Source organism: Tachypleus tridentatus, chromosome 9 (assembly GCF_004210375.1).
Source record: "Tachypleus tridentatus isolate NWPU-2018 chromosome 9, ASM421037v1, whole genome shotgun sequence".
NCBI lineage: Eukaryota > Metazoa > Arthropoda > Merostomata > Xiphosura > Limulidae > Tachypleus > Tachypleus tridentatus.
In genome coordinates, this window is record NC_134833.1 from 123801110 (window position 1) to 123818539 (window position 17430).

Below are 17430 nucleotides of genomic sequence, written 5' to 3' on the forward strand. Positions count from 1 at the left end.
ATGTGCCTCTCAACAGGGGTAAACAGTGAAGGAAATGTCCATAGCAACTGTGGTAAGAAATGGGGGAAATGTACCTATTAACAGGGGAAAGAAATAAGGTAAAGGACCCTAGCAACGGGTGGTAAGAAGTGGGAAAATCTCCCTAGCAACGGTGGTAGGCACTGAAAAAAATGTCCCTAGCAACTGGGGTAAGCAGTGCTCGAAATGTCCCTAGCAATGGGATAAATAGGTTGCGAAATTTCTCTAGAAATGGGGTTAAGCAGGGAGAAAGGTTGTTAGCAACAGGTGGTAAGCAGTAGGGGAAATCTCTCTAGCAATGGAGTAAGAAGTGTGGGAAATGTCCCTAGCAACAGGTGGTAAGAAGTGGGGAAATGTCCGTAGCAACTGTGGTAAGAGTTGGGGGAAATGTACCTAGTAACGGGGGAAAGAAGTAAAGTAAAGGACCCTAGCAACGGGGGTAAGCTCTTGAGCAAATGTTTTTAGCAACTGGGGTAAAGAGTGGGGGAAATGTCCCTAGCAATGGGTGGTAAGCAGTGAGGGAAATGTCCCTAGCAATGGGGTAAGCACTGTGGGTAATGTCCCTATCAACCGATGTAATCAGAATCTGAAATGTCCCTAGCAGGGGGGTAAACAGGTTGGGAAATGTCCTTAGCAACAACGGTATGCAGTGGGGGAAATGTAACTAGCAATGGTGTTAAACAGTGTAAGAAATGTCTTTAGCAATGGGTGGTAAGAAGTGGGGGAAATAACTAGCAACGGTGGTAAGAACTGGGGGAAATGTCCCTAGCAACGGGGGTAAGCAGTGAACAAAATGTCCCTAGAAACAGAGGTTGGGAGTGGGGGAAATGTTTTTAACAACGGTTGGAAGCAGTGGGTGAAATTTCCCTAGCAGCGAGGTGTATACAGTGGGGGAAATGTCCATAGTAACGGAGGTAAATACTGGGGGAAATGTCTCTAGCAATGGAAGTAAGCAGTTGCGGAAATGTCTTTATAAACAGAGGAAAGTAGTGTTGGAAATGTTTCTAGCAACGGAAGTAAGGAGTGTCCGAAACATCCCTAGCAACGGGGGTAAGCAGAGGGTGAAATGACTCTAGCAACGGGTTAAGCAGTGTCTGAAATGTCCGTAGCAACTAGGGTAAGCAGTGGGGGTATGTCCTTAGCAACGGGGGTAAGTAGTAGGGGACATTTCTTTAGTCTCAGGGTGTATACCGTGGAAAAATGTCCCTAGTAACGGGTTTAAACAGTGGGGGAAATGTCTTTAAAAATGGAAGGAAGCAGTGTCCGAAATGTCCTTACCAACGGGGTTTAGCTGTGGGTTTAATGTCCTTTGGAACGGGAGTAAGAAGCTAAGGAAATGTCCCTAGAAACGAAGGATAAACAGTGGGGGAAATATCCATAGCCAGGTTGGTAAACAATGAGTGAAATCTCCCTATCAACAAGGGTAAACATTGGGGAAAATGTCCTTAGCAATGGGGTAAGTAATGAGGAAATATCTCTAGAAACATGGGTAAGCAGTGTCGGAAAAGTACCTAGCAATGGAGTAAACAGTTGGGGAAATGTCCCTAGCAATGGAAGTAAGCAGTGGGGGAAATGCCCCTGACAACGGGGTATGTAGTGGGGAAATGTCCCTATAATCGGAAGATAAGCAGTGGGGGAAATGTCCCTAGCAACGGGGGTAAGTAGTGGGGAAATCTCCCTAGCAACGAAGGGTAATCAGTAAGGGAAATGTCCCAATCTACAGGGAGTAAGCAATGGTAGAAATTTCCCAAGCAACGGGTTAAGCAGTGGGGTAAATGTCACTAGCATCTGGTTTAAGCCTTAGGGAAATGACCCTAGCAAGCGGTGGGTAAGCAGTTGGGAAAACATCCCTAACAACGGTGTTAAACAGTCGGGTAAATATCCTAGCAACGTGGGATAAGCAGTGCAGGAAATTTCCCTAGCAACGTGGTATATTCAGTCAGGGAAATAAAAACCACACATGAAAATCTAATAATATAATATTCATCTGGGTCTTTTTTTTTTCTAAATATTATATTCTTTGTTTTTCATATTTTTTTTATTTTAAAATGAAAACCATATTGCATTTGGACCAGTCGACCCTCTTACTTCACATATTTATGGAGAAATTAAAAAAAAATTAATTGCAAATTCTGATTTTGTTTGTCTACAAAGGGCTTGTATATTGTATGCCAAGTTTTGTCAAGTCATGTTAGGTACTATTACTGTTATGGTGCATATCTGAAAATGTGATAGCCAATGCAATTGACGCTATGAATATCCATTTCACACACAGAGGCATCATGGTCCTTGCCACCGCAACAAGAACACGTCAAGGAACCACTTCATGATGTCTATGAGTGACCAAACCGCTGACACTGGAAACATCCGAGAAGGTTTGGTTTGTATTGCAGTACCCTGTAATTAAGATAACTTGCCCTGATGGTGGTGGCCTGGCATGGCCAAGCGTGTTGAGGCGTGCGACTCGTCATCTGAGGGTCGCGGGTTTGCATCCCCGTCGCGCCAAACATGCTCGCTCTTTCAGTCGTGGGGGCGTTATAATGGGACAGTCAATCCCACTTTTTGTTGGTAAAAGAGTAGCCCAAGAGTTGGCGGTGGGTAGTGATGACTAGAACGAGAATTTAGTCTTACACTGCTAAATTAGGGACGGCTAGCACAGATAGCCTGCGAGTAGCTTTGTGCGAAATTCAAAACAAACAAATAAACAAACCTGATGATGGTAGATAAACGTGGTGATGTAAATGTCAGAATGAGAACATTGGTCATCATCATAATTACATCTATGGGAGCAGAGATACACCTCACTGCAAAAACTCCTTGGGCAGAGAAACTACCAAGAATCACAAACTCGGGGATATTCTTCAAATCCCTCTCAACAATAACTTCTCCTGATGAATTCAAAGCAGCACGAGGTGTAATCTCAATAAGTATGTCCCAAATCATCTTTGAAAGCTAGAGCAGTTCATTGTGTTCAGATTTAGATGTTCCCACCAATATGTCACCAAAGTGGAGCTTCTTTACTGATTTTGGAAAGCCAACAAGTCCCTCTAGTCCATTCTGAATGAAAAAGTGAGACATCTACCCTGAAGGTTTGTCTAAGAGAATGTAGTACAAGAAAATGAAGTACAACAGGTTTTACAGATGTTGAATATTACTGCTCAGAATCTTCAAGATGTGATTGTTTACCTATGGACTGTTTTCTCACTATTTTACTTAAGTTTTTAATTGGAGGATCCATAATACAAAAAAGGAATATTTTGGTGCCCACTGACCCCATCCACTATGGAGCCCTACTAGGGGATGCACTACAATGCCAAACAAGGACACTGCAGCAACACTAGGGTTTCGTGAGCACTGTACCCAAACACCAGCATCAGATACTGTGTCCATAACACCTGTTGAGAACATCCAACACTGCTACTTGGTTGACTCTAGCCCAGGTGGACCAACCAATTTACCAAAAGTGGGCCACCCAAGGCTGCCCGTCTACAGAAATTCAAGGCCAAAGTGGTGTGTAAGGGTTGGATCCCTCAATAACCAGAGCCCTCTCCTCCCCTTTATTGGTCATCACACATGACAAATATGTGAGTGGATATTTAGGTCCCAGAGGAGGTAAACTGAAAGAATGAAACCTCCCTTTGGAGGTCCCCTCACCACATACAGGAATCCACAGCAAAGGGCTCTGTAGAACAACAGAAATTTCAAATGTATTGTTTCTGCTTTATTAGAAGTAGAAATATTGCAGTAAAAATATCTTAAAATCAAAGTTCTTGCCAGATTTTACAGAAGAATACTGATATACAAGATACAAAGCAGAAATTGAAATTAACACTTCCATAACTAATTTGTATATTTAACATGAACTTGTAACCATAATGTAATTGTGAATATATATGCACCATAACAGTAATAGTACCTAACATGACTTGACAAAACTTGGCATACAATATACAAGCCCTTTGTACACAAACAAAATCAGAATTTGCAATTAATTTGTTTTTTAATTTCTCCATAAATATGTGAAGTAAGAGGGTTGACTGGTCCAAATGCAATATGGTTTTCATGTTAAAATAAAAAAAACATGAAAAACAAAGAATATAATATTTAGAAAAAAAGAAAAGACCCAGATGAATATTATATTATTAGATTTTCATGTGTGGTTTTTATTTATTATTTATATCAGTGATAAAATATCAAAAATAAAAAGTTATTGATAAGGTAAAGTAATGAACAAAAAAGCTCTAATAAGGTATGCTTGTGAGCAACTCATGGATTATATAATTTGATATGTTAATGTCAATCCAACTGACATAAAACCTTTTCTTACTTTTTCATGTACTAAAGGTATTGATTCAATCAATAATGTTTTCATGTAATTAAATAATAAAACTAAGAACAACAATAATAATCAGTAAACACTGTCCTATAAATATCACAATTTTCTGGCTTTCTAACTATTTAATAATATCCTCAAAGAAATTCAGCTGAGCTCTTTAATGTAATTTGTAATTTCCATTAAAAGAACATTAAAACAACATGATAAAACAGACAACACTGCATTAACAGAAACAATATACAGATCATTTGACAGATTACAAATATAGTTTATTATTGGTTACAAATAATATAGTGTGGCACACTAAAGATAATTACTGGCATTTGTGAAAGATAGAATTTCAAGAGGTGGATCTGATTATTTAATTTTTTAGAGCTATAAAAATTGTACCTTGTCTAGATTATAATGAGCAACTTATGTTACATTTCTTATTTCTCAGAAAGGTGTTCAATAAAATAGAGAAGAGGAAAAACCTACAGAGCAAATAACACAATTCTCATACTAGGAATGAACGAGAATTTTTAAACATTTTTATGAGGTTTAGAACTTAAAACAAATATTAAAATTTGGTTAACAAACTATGTTTCAAACCAAATGTATTCATGTACATTGATTAAAAAGTAGTTGATTTAAATTTTGAAAATAAGTCTAAAAGGTTGTGTACATTTTGAGCTACATGAAGTGAAATCATTAACTGAAAAGATGTATTTACACACAGTCATCACAAAAGTATTACATCTAAACAAGTTCTCTAACAACACTTAATAATATCATTAAAAAGCAGACAATTTCCTTTAAGTATTACAATTTTTCTGGCTTTTGAACTTTCATTTGTCATAAGGTGGGTCAAATTGACCAACGTTATTTGGAGAAAATAACAGATAAAACAAAGTTTTACTACAGACAAACATTTGAAATCGTTTTAGGAGATTATGCAAAAGATGTATGATATTTTGAAACAAAGAAGATTATTTCTAATCTTAAGATGAAAATCACTTTACACACGGACTAGTGATAAAAATACTCAATTTATTCACAGAATTAAAATTTAAGTTGTTCAAGACCAGTCCCATTAATCAAATATTGGTTTCAGAACATAGGTTTTGTAGGAATTATTGTCAAAGACACCACAAATATTTAAGTCTTTCACTAAATCAAAAATAACGTATAAACACTGGTAATGTCAACATTCAAAAAGTGTGAAGCTTCTGTAGGAAAAGAGAAGTGTTTTTCAAAAAATTAGACATTTAGTATTATACATGGTGAACACAGTATGGTTGAAATACTATTATTATATGCTTAACTAATTCTTGAAACTAAGGGACTAGATACAGCATGTAGTGTTTAAAAATGTAACAGACCTATTACTAATGTCTTATTGTAAGTATAATTAATTTTAATAATACACTGCTAGCATTTACACCATGAAAACCAAAATAAAACTGGCATTCAGCTAGCTAACTACTGATAATGAAGGAATTAGTTACTTTAGAAGACAGAGTAACTGACTTTTTAATAACACTGTTACTCATTTAGTTGACAAGGCTGGCATTTAAGAACTTTAACATCTTAAAAACAGCATGATAAAAACTGGTGGTAAATAAGGTACAAAAGATTAACAAAAATCTATTACTCAATCAGGCAAAAAGAGTGATAAAAACTTAATACTGTATCAATAAACAAAACTGATAGAGAAACTGGTGAAAATCAGGTGAAAAGATTAACAAAAAGAACTGGCACTACATTAGGTGAAAAGACTGACAAAGAGAATTGGCACTATATTAGGTGAAAAGACTGATAAAGAAAGCTGAAAATACATTAGGTGAAAAGACTGATAAAGAGAACTGGTATTAAATAAGTCAACAAGATTCACAATAAAAAGATGTGGAACTGAAAATTAATAAAGTATTAAAGAGTCATATAAAATATGTCACATTGATATACAAGTATGCATACAGTTATTAAAATAAATAATATGCATAAAACATGTCATACCTTGTAACCTATTTATTTGGTCATCATACTTTACTACATAACTATCAAATGATTCTTGTGTTAAATAATATGAATTATTAACTTCCGTTTTGTTACTCAAAATATCATTGTCATCTTAATGGATTTTGTGAATATTTTCTAAAAATATCACCTGGTAACATAACAATGTTAAAATTCTTGGAGTTCATAATGTATATATATATATATATATATATATATATATATATATATAAAATTTGTGTAGTATCTATTTAAAAACATTCTACAAAAGCATCAAAGTCAGGCTTATACATGTGACTGCACAATCCAGTTACAATTAAAAATCTGTTAGGTTCATTAATTTCCAGTAATGTTAGACTATTTTTATTATATGTCAAAAACCTAATGAAAAAGTTATAATTGAGACACAAGATCAATATTATTGCTCGTAAGTGATGACAAACCTTCTTCCATCTCAAAATTAATAGGTTTTCTCCGACTGTTTCTGAATACAGACCACATAACAAAACTCTTTGGTAATACTTGTTATCTCCATGCAACCTGAATACATGAAATGAGTAGTTGAAGGTACATTAAATACAAGATTAATGATTTCAATAAATGTTTTATGAAGGTTCTTACTTTAAATATTACTTTTTTGCTACAGATAAGTAAACTTTAGTAACCAATAACAAGAGGGTATCCTCAGTAGCTATGGTACTTAAAAGTCTTTCAGGAAGAATAAATTAATCTTAGAAACTATATTTTTCTTTTTATTAGCTATATTTTCTGCACCAGCAATACCAAGCATGGAACACATGTGTTCTAAATTAAATGTTATTACTCATCAGGATCTCTACTAGCCTACCCTTAAAATGAGATTCTTACAGGTAAGATTACAATAAATTAATTTATAAGACCTTGGACATGGTTAAGTACATCAATTAAAAGGGTTTGTTTTCCTGAAACCAAAACTGTAACTAAATATTAAATTGATCAAAAGATAATGGAGTTATGAGCTAAAATGTCTTACTTCATTAAACAAACAAAAAACTCAGTCATTCTGCTATGCTGTTGCCAGAAACACCACATCAGAAAAATTTATACATATATATAAATCATTATTTATAATTAGTTATTAAGGGTAGGAAAAACTGATTAAATAGTGTGACCACAAAGACTTACTGAGTGTATAAAATTTAATAGTCAATACTCTGCAATAAAAATTATTTTACGCAGCAAATACTTACCAAATGAGTAAAAATTCAACAACTAACAGTCTAAATGACAAATAACCTAGCATAGTAAATACTTAAAGAACATGTACCATTTAGAAGCAAACAGACCAGTAAACAACCTATTTGGCCAACAAATATATACAGCCTATGTAAAATTTAACAGCATACTAGTTGGCCCAGTATGTATCTATCTAAAATATATCCAATATAGCAAACAGTCCTGTGAGCAAACTATACGTCAAAGCAAGTATCTTCTGTATGTGTAAAAATCCGACAGCAAACAACCTGGTAAACAAACTGTTTTCCACAACAAAAGTCTATTGATCATGTAAAATGTTTCAAAAGACACCAAACATACAACCTACTTTTCACATCAAACATCCATCAATTATGTAAATGTTTAACAGTTACACATCTCAGTAGACAATCTACTTTTCACAACAAAGATCTATCAATTATATCAACGTTTAACAGTTAAACATCTCAGTAGACAACCCAATTTTTAACAACAAAGATCTATCAGTTATATAAATGTTTAACAGTTAAACATCTCACCAGACAACCTACTTTTCACAAAAAAGATTCATCAGTCATAAAAAGTTAACAATAGCTTGATAGACATACTATTTAGTACAATGAAAATCAGCTGCATATTTATTTGTCACAATACACATGAAAAGCTGGTGATCAACTTTCCAGGTTTATAAGGCTATTACTTCGGCTTTGTTTTATCCACCATTTGTGTCCCAGTGGGACGATGCTACCTAGTTTTAAAAGTAAAATAAGTCAAGAAGTAGTAACTGGCAGTCAAACATTGTTAAGCTGCAAGATTTAGTACCTGAATGTAAGAAATTAAACTACTGGTGTTGACTGGGCATGAAAATTTTGATAAAGATTAACTGTATTTGTTTACAAAAATATTTTGTACATACATATATGTTAATAATAGATTAGTTGTAAAACTGATGATAATAGTAAGTTGTTGGCACAGCTTTTCATACACAGTACAGACTTTATACTTTACAAATTTTTAAGTGCAGTGTTAGTAAGAGTTTATAAAACTTATAAACTACAGCATCAAATAAAGTGATAAAGTTCAGTGTTGTTTTATTCAATCTCATAAAAAAGTGCATTATTTCTTGAAACATTTGATATTATAACATCTTTGTATTTGTGTTCACATTTGTGTTCTGTAGATATAACCTGAAATGATTTGTCCTATTACTAGCAACACAGATTGTAGATGTAAAACTCCCTACACATGTAAAACTTCTTGTCACTTACAAATACATACCTTGGTAAATGTGAAAGTTTCTAACAGAACTGAGTTAAAATTAAAACTCCACCTAACTTTTCTATATATTCTAATGATGAAACATCATCATCACCACCCATTTCTTGAGAACATTTTTCGTAATAACTTATGGATGTAATAATCACAAACTGTTGCTAAAATAAAGTTTACATATTATAAATGAAAATTCAAACTCATTCCCCTTACATTTCCTTCTTTCTATATTGAAAAATTTATAACACTGTTTATTGTATGTTTATATTGATATTTATAACACTGTTTATTGTATGTTTATATTGATATTTATAACACTGTTTATTGTATGTTTATATTAATATTTGTAACACTGTTTATTTTATGTTTATATAAATATTTATACTAAAGATTGTTTAATTCATTAATTTTATTGATTTACTGAAGATGAAATATGTGTAATTCAAAACATTCATTACAGATGTTTACATGTGTTGCCATGGCTCTACTTTATATTTTCACTTTTGTTTCTATGCTTTAAAAAATTAAGTTTTTATTGCCAGATAAAGTATTTTTATATAAGATCAAAACATGTAAAAATAAAACACACATTATAGTGTTAAGTCACGATGAAAGCTTCCTATTTATTTAAACCAACAAGTTCCACTGCACATACTAAAACGAATTATCAGCTCATACTAACCCCTCAACTTGAGTATGTCTTGTACTCCAGGTATTGATAACACAAACACAGTCAAACAAGCCTTAATAAAATATTGTGTGTAATAAGTAAACTTTTATAATCTATTCTTTATTGCTGAGTCACAGAACTGAAATATGTGTTACAATATCCAAATTAGTCAGTGGACATGTAATATCTGAAGATATAATTTCAAACAATATTTAAATCAACATAAGCCATTGAAATTTATAAAAACAAAATAAGTCAATGTGGCAAACATCTTAATGTCGTTTAAATAATTATAATTGCAAGTTTACAACTTAGTTAAACATCCAAAGTATGACAATACAAGATGTTGAGTATTTTACATCACATGTTAAGCATGTATAAATGTAAAGCTAAATTAAATAATGTTACTTACATGTATAAATCCTTACCAAAAATAGTTCAAGAACACATTACTTTTTATATATGTAAAAACAGCTGGTATTGGTTTAGAAAACTCCATTTTTGCTCCTCCACATAGAGTTTTCTCTACCCACACCAGCCGCTTTTTATATATATATTTTCTCTATAAGTGGGTTTTCTTGCCATCTCAGAATATTACTGTTTACTTTATAATGTGCTTGCACCAATGTACACAACACATGGTGAGGGCTGTAACTGTACACACTAATTCAGTGTCAGATTTACAAATCATATCTACAGAAACAGTTATTTTTCAACAGGCTTTATGAACTATTGTGAAAGAATAATTGTGGTTGTGAAACGAGTCACAAAGATTTTTAAATTTAAGAGGTGTTTTATGGTGAATGTTTATAACTGTGGTATACTTATCTGATGATTCTCAACATATGGAACAGTAATTTAAATAATAAACTCAAAGCTCTATAAATTGATAAAAATCCTATAACCAAAGTACTTTAAAAGGTGGATCTTCCTTCTTCAGGAGCAAACTTAGAATCAAAATTAGTATCGTTTTGTATCAAGACTTCTTGAGTCTGTGTTTTATGACTCAAAGTTCTATAACAATGGTTTTAATGGTTGTTCAGTATTTTGCTAAAATTGTTACAGTCTATCCACATTTCTCTTTAAACCACATTAGTATGTAAAACTGTAAGCATCTGTTGCTTCTCTTTAATAAATTGTGTGCATATCATCCAAACAAAGAATTAGCGCTCTTGATTCAATAATCAGATTACCACAGTAATAAGTAGAACTGTAAAAATCTATTGTTTCTCTATGGTGGCATTTACCCATATCATCTGAACAAAATATTACCACATCTTGATTCAATAAATGAATTATTTGGTTTTGAATTTCACACAAAGCTACACTAGGGCTGTTTGTGCTAGTCTTCCCTAATTTAGCAGTGTAAGACTAGAGGGACAGCAGCTAGTCATCACCACTTACTGCCAATTTTGGGCAACTCTTTTACCAATGAATAGTGGGATTGACCATTACATTATAATCCCCCCATGGCTAAAAAGACTGGCATGTTTGGTGGGACGGGGATTTGAACCAAGACCCTGAGATTATGAGCTAAGTGCCTTAACCACCTGACCATGCTGGGCCCAACAAACAAATAATAATATCAATATACAGAACTCTAAGAATTTATCATTTTTCTTAATGAATTGTGTGTTTATCATATGAACAAAGAATTAACAGAACTAGATCCAACAATCAGCCTTTTGTGAAAGAAAGTCAGTATATCTAAATAAGCATTTCCTAAAACGAAAGAGATGGATGTGACCAACTTGTTTAATTCTCTAAATATAATAATTTATCATAAAACAGATAAAACAGGAGGTTCTTATTTTACATTCTATCTTGTAAATATTGGTAAGTTTAAGTTTCTATTTCTTAAAAAAAACTACAGACTTTGTCTGTGGATATCACAAACAAATAATTAAAGCCAAAAATGTATGCAGTTCATCACATGACACAGAAAAAAACAATATTTATGAATTTGTTTTAATATTAATATTTAAATGAATTAACTACTAACCATTGTGGGTCTGACAAATATTAAGTTTTCAGTGTTTATGGCAGTATCAGCCTGAGATAAGTTCAGGTTCAACAATCAGTCTTTTGTAAAAGAAAACTTCAAAGAGTTATTACTACAATAGCTTCATCACATTTGAAGAATGTTATGTTATTCATTAGTTTATTTTATAAATTCTCTTAATAAATTACTGTATTGTGGTTTATGTGATGAACCTTACTTTTCCATTATTTTCAAAGATGCATGTATAAGTTCTCATTAACATTCTGAACCAACCTAACTTAACATGTGAGCCTGAATAAACAGTATGGCTGTGAAACTTTCGTCACTGAGGTGATCTCAGTGATGTATAATAAATTCATGTTCTAGTTTCTCTGTAATTACTTGTACTATCTATTTTTTTAAATTTCCTGTACACACAAACTGTGTAATCAGTGCTGGATAAAAATAAGTAATAAGTGTGCCAAATTGATAAATATAAAATGCATTGTTGAATGAATTTAATAAAGTTATTTTTGATATGTTTTATGATGTATTCAGGGTATTTTACACTAAGATTCTGATAACAAACATATCAAACTGTAACAATGGAATAAATCCTACTCAATTTAAAACCCCTGATTACATTTATCACAAATATAAAGTGTTAGTTAAACATAAAATGGTAAACTGATTCTGGTTCTGAGTCTTGTTCTCAGATTTTACTCATTATTCATATCACATTACAATTAGTATTGAGTATAAATATCTACTGGAAATACTGTTTAATAAAAGTTATCATTTGACACCCCTATAGATACAACTACAGTATGGAGATGTTGGGATGTTTGAATACTAGCTTAAATAATTGTTGATGTTACATAATAAATTACTTTTCATTTCCTAATGTTAATAAAGATTATACACAAACACACACACATGAGTTCATTGCAAAACTATAAAGCTTACCTAACAATAAAAATTATAATGAGTAATTTGAAATATTGGAAGTAGCTAGAAAACAACCAAAAAGTACCATAAATAGACGAACATTTACAAGAACATGTTTTAAACTACAGAAATTAACATTATCAGAAGTCAACATATACTGGAAAGTTGTGTATAGAATTCAGAGGTAATTATTACATTTACAAGAACATGTTTTAAACGACAGAAATTAACATTATCAGAAGTCAACATATACTGCAAAGTTGTGTATAGAATTCAGAGGTAATTATTACATTTACAAGAACATGTTTTAAACGACAGAAATTAACATTATCAGAAGTCAACATATACTGCAAAGTTGTGTATAGAATTCAGAGGTAATTATTACATTTACAAGAACATATTTTAAACTACAGAAATTAACATTAGCAGAAGTCAACATATACTGCAAAGTTGTGTGTAGAATTCAGAGGTAATTATTACACATCTCTACCAGCAACAATTTATATCAATGTTAACCCAATGTAAACTTGTTTTTCTTACTATCTTGGAGAATTTTTCAAGCATTTAAATAAGCAACAACAGATTTTTAACCTCTTTATAATATTACACCTTTCAAGAATTATATTTTGTCTACATATTTTATAAACTTACCTGTACAGTACCACGAAAGGTAACCTCAAACTCCCTGTATACTTCACAGATGATATCAACTAGTGTAACATGGAGATTTACAGCACTAGCTTAAAATGTATGCTTCATTATGGCTAAATTAATTACTATTTCTGTTATCTTAATATTTAAGATGTAGTAACACCCCTCATAAACATTACCTTTCATAGCTAGATAATTTCTAAAATGCACACATATATACTTATTTACAGTATCTGTATTTTATAAACTATATCAGATCCACACAACTGTTAATCATTTCATTTACAGTAATATATATTAAAAATTGTTCACAAAATTCAAATGATGATGGTGGTTTAGTATGAAACTGTTAACATTTCCTAAATAAAAGTAAATAATGTTAAATTTTCCAAAAGTATTTATCAGATGTTAATACTTACATTTTAATTATATCAGACACAATCATGTAACATAACAGAAATGATGTTTTCCTGTTTCAAGGTAACAATTCTACTGATACAGTTTCTTTATCCAGCTATATTCACCTGTCAACATGTAACATTTCCGGTGTCTATATGTAATAAAAACATGCCAATCAAGTTTTATAGACTACATAAAAATACTTAACTAATTAATCTAAATTTTACACAGATATGTTGTAACACATTCTTACTGCTTTCTTTCTTATGTAGAACTTTCATAATTTCTACAGAACTTATCACAAGGTAACATTAAAAACGTTTAGGTATTCATTATCATAGTTTTTGTACCATGTTAGTCATATCAAAGTTAGGTTCACTGACTTGTAAATGGTGATTGGATAAACTTAACAGTCCTAGCAATGTCCTGTTCTATATTTTCAAATCTGGATACATGTAAATATTAATGTGTGGGTACACATATTAAAAGTCTCATACAGGTGACTATCACCAGATATTTTTTTATATCAGTGAAATACATTTTTGTAATAAACACCTTTTCATGTTAATCATAAAAGAATAATATTAACTATTATTATATTTAATACTTACACAGATGGCCCTTGAATGTGGATTCCTGTACGTGATGAGGGGACCTTCCATAGAAGGTTCTGTTCGTACAGTTTACCTCCTCTGGGAGCTAAACATCCACCTGTGTGTTTGCCAGGTGTTGTAACCAGTCAAGGGGAGGTGAGAATCCCCCCCCCCAATGATCAATCGGCTAGTCCATTTGGGCCACAGTCAACTGAGTACCAGCATAGGTCATCCACAACGGATTTTGTAGACATTGTGTCTGACACTGGTGTTCAGGTATAGTGCTCACGAAACCCTGGCATCGCTGCAGTGTCCTTAAGGCACTGTAGTGCGTCCCTTTGTAGAGCTCCATGGTGGGTGGTGTCAGTGTGAATCGAAAAAAAATCTATTTGTTATGGATAGTCCTAAAACAAAAAATAACACAAATTGAAACCATCGACAAAACCCGTGCCCTTAATCGTTAGTATTTGTACCGATAAATTCAGACCCGACCATTCGAGCTAAAGCAGGATCCAAAGAGGGCGACAGACCCACATCCAATAAAGAAAAAAACACAGTCGTAAGCAGAAGGGCTCTTTACCGTCTTCTCCTCTGAAATAATTACACATGGCCACACTCATCCAATGGAACTGTCAAGGTTTCCAATCAAATGTGACTGGCATCAAAGATCTGATTACCTTTTATCATCCCATAAGTTTTTCTTTGCAGGAAACACTTCTACAGCCTACAAATGCAGTTACTATCTGCCACTATTCATTATACCAGAACGACAGGCTATGTGTAGGACGTGGACATGGGGGAGTTGCACTTCTGGTTGATCAGCATGTGCCCACCCGGTCCGTGTCGTTGACCACACCCTTGGAGGCAGTACCCATCTGTGTCTCCTTGGGTTGTACCATCACTATTTGCTCTCTATACCTTACACCTGAAACGCATTATAATCAATCAGACCCCGATACCCTCATTGAGCAAATGCCTACTCCTTTTTAATCTTCGGAGATTTCAATGGGCATAATCCTCTCTGGGGTGGCTCCCGTATTGATATGAGAAGGCGCACCATAAAGCATACACTCCTGAACCACAACCTGGCTGTATTCAATACTAACTCTTACACATATTTTAATGCACCTAGTCAGTCATTTACAGCTATAGATCTTTCTGCCTGTTCCCCTTCACTACTCACTCACTTTTCCTGGGAGATTGGCATTAATCCACGAGGTAGTGATCATTTTCCCATCATCTTGCGAGAGATTGGCCGTGATCAGTGCCACCTGACCCATGTGCCTCGGTGGAAGTTGGTCCCTGCCAACTGGCCTTCTTTCACTACTCTCTTGGGACTGGATCCTGCTATCTTATGTAAATCATCCATAGATGATTGTGTAGCAGCAGTAAACAACAGTATTATACAAGCTGCTACTCGATACATCGCTAAAACCTCGACATGTTCCCTGCAGCATCCCCGCCCTTCGTGGAATTCTGCCTGTTCTATAATATGGAAAACTCAGAAGTGTGCTTGGGATAAATCTCGAAGATATCCCATACTCTCAAACCGTGTTGCATTTCAGCAAGCCTGTGCACACACTCGGCAAGTTAGACGTCAAAGCCAGGAGGAATCTTGGATTAAATGCACCTCAAGCATTTCTTCAACCACCGGCACAAAAATTATATGGAATAAGATCTAGAGGGTGAGTGGAAGATATACTTCTTCCTCCCTCTATCATAATATCTGATGGTCACGAAGTTGCAGATGCACAGAGCATTTTGCCAATACTCTTGGGGACGTCTTCTCTCGTGTATCTATCCCCTTCCTTTTTGGCCATTAAAATCAGGCAGAGCATCTGCCTCTTTACTTTTTAACTGATCATTCCTATGACTACAATCGCTCTCTTACATTGATGGAACACAAACTTGCTATTCGTCAGTCTGGCAATACATCAGTCGGACCAGATAATATACATTATGAGATATTACGCCACCTTTCCCAGAACTCTCTTACTATTCTCCTAGCTGTCTTTAATCGGATATGGCAGGAAAATGTCTATCCAGATGCTTGGCGACAAGCTATCACACTCCCTATTCTGAAACCTGGGACTGATCCAACGATTCCTTTGAATCACCGTATCATTGCTTTGACAAGCTGTCTCAGTAAGTTCTTAGAGAGGATAATGAATGCCCGCCTCGTTTGGTTTCTTGAATCAAACAACCTCCTCTCACCTACTCAGTGTAGGTTCAGAAGACAACACTCTATGATAGACCACTTAATTCATCTTGAAACATCAATTAGAAGCCTTTTTTAGGCGACAACATCTTGTTACTGTTTTTTTGTATTTAGAAAAAGCTTATGATACAACATGGAGATATGGCATCTTACGAGACCTTCACTCATATGGATTGCGTGGAAACTTACCCCTTTTCATCTAGCAATTCTTAATGAAGTGCCGATTCCAAGTCCGTGTGGGCTCAACACTTTCTCATTTTTTCTCACAGGAACTTGAAGTCCCTCATGGCTGTATTCTTTTCATTATAAAGATAAATGCCATCGGCAAATCGTTTTAAACTTTCACTCTCTAAAACCATTTGTATACACTTCTGCTGCAAACGGTGAATCCACCCAGATCCAGAGCTACGTCTTGATGATGTTGTACTTTCTGTCTTCCCTAAAGCAAAGTTCTTAGGTCTTATATTTGATTGTAATTTAAATATTATATCGCACATCAAGCAACTTCGTATCAAATGTCTAAAAGTATTGAACATTCTTCGTGTTCTCTCTTCTACTTCTTGGGGAGCAAATCGATACTTCATGTTCAAAATTTATCGTGCCCTCATCCGATCCAAACTTGACTATGGGTCTGTAGTTTATGGTTCTTCCAGAACCTCAGCACTGAAAATGTTGGACCCCCTCCATTACCAGGGGCTTGGGCTTTGCATTGGAGCCTTTTGTACTTCTCCCGTGCAAAGTCTGTATGTGAAATCTCATGGAATCCCCTCTATATATTCGCCATTTGCAACTGTCTCTAATGTATCCTTCCAAACTTCGATCCTTACCACAGCATCCTACCTGGAGTCGTGCTTTCCAACTACAATGGACCACACTTTCTCATAACAGAAAATCTTCCATTGTTCCTTTTAGTCTCCATATCAAGGCACAATTAGAAGATTTGGATTTATCATTGAATTACATTGCAGTTAATGGCAAATTAATGTCCCCAATTGTAACCTATTTTTGAGTTATTTGAGGAAAGCAGATACACCCGATTGAAAATATCGCTCTTTCTTTGCTGAACATCTTTCATACGATCCATCCATTTCTATTTATACAGATGGTTCCAAATCG

The 17430-nt window shown here is 34.0% G+C and overlaps 1 protein-coding gene and 1 long non-coding RNA gene across 6 annotated transcripts in view; both read left to right on the plus strand.

Moving 5' to 3' along the window:
• LOC143226255 (uncharacterized) overlaps window positions 1-17430 on the plus strand; it is a 283013-nt gene that overhangs the window by 113333 nt on the left and 152250 nt on the right. The gene's annotated exons all lie outside the window — the stretch shown is intronic.
• LOC143226260 (uncharacterized) overlaps window positions 1-17430 on the plus strand; it is a 58305-nt gene that overhangs the window by 19497 nt on the left and 21378 nt on the right. For all 5 annotated transcript variants that reach the window (XR_013014466.1, XR_013014467.1, XR_013014465.1 and 2 more), the window contains exon 3: window positions 7109-7218. This is a non-coding gene — a long non-coding RNA (uncharacterized LOC143226260). The remainder of the gene's footprint in view (window positions 1-7108; window positions 7219-17430) is intronic.